The following is a 5,045-nucleotide window of genomic DNA, read 5'->3' as shown; positions in this document are numbered from 1 at the left end:
GTGGTGCTTCTGCCTAGAGCGCCATTTTGCCAGAACTCCCCTTCCATCTTCTTTTGATGCTTCCTGCATGATTTAATATTTTCCCTGTAGAATCCTTCAGTATTGCAACTCGAGGCTTGAATATTTTCTTCAGTTCTTTCAGCTTGAGAAATGCTGAGCATGTTCTTACCCTTCGGTTTTCTATCTCCACCTCTTTGCACATGCCATTGTAATACTTTGTCTTCTCGAGCTGCCCTTTGAAGTCTTATGTTCAGCTCTTTTACTTCATTATTTCTTCCTTTTGCTTTAGCTACTGTACATTCAACAGCAACTTTTAGAGTCTCTTCTGATAACCATTTTGGTCTTTTCTTTCTTTCCTGTCTTTTTAATGGCCTCTTGCTTTCTTCATGTATGATGTCCTTGATTTCATTCCACAACTCGTCTGGTCTTTGGTCATTAGTGTTCAATGCATCAAATCTATTCTTGAGATGGTCTCTAAATTCAGGTGGGATATACTCAAGGTTGTGCTTTGGCTGTCATGGCCTTGTTCTAATTTTCTTCAATTTCAGCTTGAACTTGCATATGAGCAATGATGATCTGTTCCACAGCCAACACCTGACCTTGTCCTAACTGATGATATTGAGCTTTTCCATCATCTTTTTCCACAGATTTAGTCGATTTAATTCCTGTGTATTCCATCTGGTGAGGTCCACTTGTATAGTTGCCTACGCATATATATCCAAGAACTATAAGAGCAGTGACACAAATAGACATATGAACACCTATGTTCATTGCAGCAGTTTTTATAATAGCAAAAAGATAGAAATAATCTTAGTGCCCATCAACAAATGAATGTATAAACAAATTGTGGTACAAACATGCAATGAAATACTAAGCAACTATAAAGAATAATGAGGAGTCCGAGAAACATCTTATAACATGGATGAATCTGGAGGACATTATGCTGAGTGAAATAAGTCAATAAGACAAATACTGTATGGTCCCACTATTATATAAAGTCAAAAATAAATATACACACAGAAAGCAATGTTCTTTGATGGTTACCAGGGATGGCAGTTGTTCAAATAGAACAAGGGGATACTGCATGGTTTAAAGTGAGGAAAGGTGTGCATAAGGGTTGTTACCTTTCATCATACCTATTCAGTCTGTATGCTGAGCAAATAATAAGAGAAGCTGGATTAAATGAAGAAAGCAGTATCAGGATTGGATGAAGACTAATTAACAACCAGTGTTATGCAGATGACACAACCTTGCTTGCTGAAAGTGAAGAGGACTTGAAGCACTTGCTGATGAAGATCAAAGACAACAGCCTTCAGTATGGATTACACATGAACCTAAAGAAAACAAAAATCCACACAACTGGACCAATAAGCAACATCATGATAGACGGAGAAAAGATTGAAATTATCAAGGATTTCATTTTACTTGGATCCACAATCAACACCCATGGAAGCAGTAGTCAAGAAATCAAAAGATGCATTGCAGTAGGCAAATCTGCTGCATAAGACCTCTTAAAAGTGTTGGAAAGCAAAGATGTCACCTTGAAGATTAAGGTCTGCCTGACCCAAGATACTGTGTTTTCAATCGTCTCATATGCATGTGAAAGCTGGACAATGAATAAGGAAGACCGAAGAATTGATGCCTTTGAATTGTGATATTGGTGACGAATATTGAATATATCATGGCTGCCAAAAGAACAAACAAATCTGTCTTGGAAGTACAACCAAAATGCTCCTTAGAAGCAAGGATGGCGAGACTACGTCTCACAAACTTTGGACATGTTCTCAGGAGGGACCAGTCCCTGGAGAAGGACATCATGCTCTGTAAAGTAGAGGGTCAGCAAAAAAGAGGAAGACTCTCAAGGAGATGGATTGACACAGTGGCTGCAATCCAATGGGTCAAGCATAACAATGATTGTGAGCATGGCACAGGACCGGGCAGTGTTTCCTTCTGTTGTACATAGTGTCACTATGAGTTGGAACCTACTGGATGGCACCTAACAACAACAACAAATGAGATGGCAAGGGCAGAAAGGGGGAATCACTTTCTAGATTGTAGACACTTGTTATTTTTGGTGATGGGAAAAGCAATACCAAATATGGGTGAAGTCTGCACAACTTGGCCAAGGTAAATGAAGACACTAAGAAGTACACAAGAAAAACGGATAATTTTAGTAAATGCTATAACATATACAATTTTCCAACAACAGTAATAACAACCAAAAAATATGTGTGTACTTACATAGGTAGATATGTATACATATATGTGAATAGGAAGGCATATGTATGTAAATGCATGTACATGTATAGATGTGTCTGTAGGCATATATATACAGGTTTGTGTGTGTTACATATATATATATATATATATATATCTCCACATATAATAAAGCACATGGGGGCACAGTTATGGAGCTTCCTAGACATATTCAAACAACTCATGGGATTGGATTACTGGGTTAAAAGACTTAGGACCATAGCCTCGTGGGACAACTTAGTCAATTTGGCATAACATAAGTCATAAAGATAATGTTCTACATCCTAGTTTGGTGAGTAGTGTCTGAGGTCTTAAAAGATTTCGAGCAGCCATCTAACATACAGCTATTGGTCTCTACTTGTCTGGACCAAAAGAGAATGAAGGACACCAAAGACTAAAAGAAAAAACTAGTCCACAGGACTAATAGCCCACATGAACCACAGCCTCTTCTAACCTGAGACCAGAAGAACTATATGGTTCCTGGCTACCATTACTGACCATTCTGACCAGGCACGCAACAGAAGGTCCTAGATAGAATGGGAGAAAAAAACAGAAAAAAATTCAAATTTCTAAAAAATTCCAGATCTACCGGACCAACAGAGACTAGAGGAACCCCCAAGACTATCGCCCTAAGATACCCTTTGAACTTGGAACTGAAGCTAGTTCTGGAGGCCACCTTTCAGCCAAATAATAGGTTGGCTTATAAAATAAACAATATCACTAATGAGTAATGTGCTCCCTTAAACAAACAACTATATGAGATCAAACAGTCAACATTTACCCAAAAGGTCACAGCCTTGAAAACCCTACGGAGTGCTGTTCTACTCTGCACACTTGGGGTTGCCATGAGTCGAAATCAACTCGAGTAACTGGTGGTTTGATTTTACTGAGTTGCTGCAAAACTGAGGGACACCTGTGGGTGAAGCTGTGCACCTTTTACAGAACCATATCATTTTGAGTTGGGAGGAAGCTTCAAACAGTTGACGCCAAATCTGGCTGCCCATTGGGATCGCCCGAGGAGTTTTTAAAACCATGAATTCCTAGCACCAGAATCTCAGCTTCCAATCCAGTGGGTCTGCAGTGGGGGTTGGTGCTGGGGTGTGGGCTGCATGGGGGCTGTGTTTGAGAATCTCTGCCCTTGGAGGGCTTCTTGCTCACCCTGGGGCAGACACTCTGTGACGTGGTCACCAGCTCTGCCTCAGGAATTTGCAGAGGAGCTCCTGTCATCCTCCCGGAGAACCAGGATTTGTTGGGTGTTTCTCTTCATGAGACCAATACCGTCCTCAGAATCTTTACATGCTCTATTTCAGGGTCCTAAATTTGGAACTGCTTCTTCTTATAATATTGGTGTTTTGGATGATAACAAAGGGTGAAAGACCCCAGAGACTGAGGCCTACCAGAGAGCATTTTTCTCCACTTAGTTTCTGTTAGATGAAACTTCAGATTGTTAATCTGCACTTAATACGATGTGATGAAACGGCAATTCACCCATGTAGTTGTTGTTAGTTTCTGTCAAGTCAATTCTGACTCATAGTGACCCTATAGGACAGAGTAGAACTGCCCCATAGGGTTTCCAAGGCTATAATCTTTACGGAAGCAGACTGCCACAATATTTCTCCCATGGAGCTGTTTGTGAGTTTGAATGACCTTTCAGTTAGCAGTGGAAGGCTTAACCATTGCTATCAGGGCTACTTACTCATGTAGTAGTCTTTCAAAAATCCATAGACCCTGGTCTTATCATGAAAAGAAGGAGCCCTGGCGGAGCAGTGGTTAAGTGCTCTGCTACTAACTGAAAGGCCAGTGGTTCGAACCCACAAGCCACTGTGAGGGAAAAAGATGTGACAGTCTGTTTCTGTAAAGATTACAGCCTTGGAAACCCTATGGGGCAGTTCTACTCTGTCCTATAGGGTCGCTATGAGTTGGAATTGACTGGACAGTAACGGCATTGGTTTTGGTGATCATGAGAAAAATCTCAGACAAACCCAGATTGGGACATCCTGCAGAATACCTAGCTAGTACTCCTCAAGACTCTCAAGGGTGTGAAAATCAAGGAAAGACTGAGAAAGTGTCACAGACCTGAAGGGACTGGGGAGACATGACAAATGCAGTGTAGTACTCTGGATTGGATCCTAGAACAGAAAAAGGATGTTAATGGAACAACTGATGGCATACAAACAAAACCTAGAGTTTAGCTAATAGTAATGCACTAATCTCGGTTCTAAGTTTTGACAAATGTACCATGGAAATGTAAGATGTTAATAATGGGGAAATTGGCTGAGAGGTATATTGGAACTCTTATATATGCAAGTTTTCTATAGATTTATAAATATTGCAAAATAAAATTTTATTTAAAAAAAGCCAAGCAAGCATGATTTCTAAACTGAGGAAAATTTTAATGGGAGCATTGCATGCATTCCTTTATTGCAGGTATATAGCCTATCTCTTAGAAGACGCCAGAAGGAGTTCTTGGTGTCCTAGTCTTAAAGCTCAGGCTGTTATAGCATCTTCTTTCAATGAGAAAAGAAAATGATGGTATTAGAGGTCTCAGGCCCTAGATAGAGTAGTTTTATTTTCTTTTTTAATTGTACTTGAGGTGAAGGTTTGCAGAACAAATAGTTTCTCATGAAAAAGTACACATACTGTTTTATGACATTGGTTAACAACCCCACTACATGTCAACCTCTCTCTCCCTTCTCGACCTTTTCTTTTTTTTTTTTGGTGAAAATATACATAGCCAAAGATACACCATTTCAAAAATTTCTACATGCAGTGTTCAGTGATGTCGACTA

Source organism: Trichechus manatus, unplaced genomic scaffold, assembly GCF_000243295.1.
Source record: "Trichechus manatus latirostris isolate Lorelei unplaced genomic scaffold, TriManLat1.0 scaffold00034, whole genome shotgun sequence".
Lineage (NCBI taxonomy): Eukaryota > Metazoa > Chordata > Mammalia > Sirenia > Trichechidae > Trichechus > Trichechus manatus.
The sequence above is the reverse complement of the archived record's forward strand: the minus strand, read 5'-3'. Positions refer to the sequence as shown.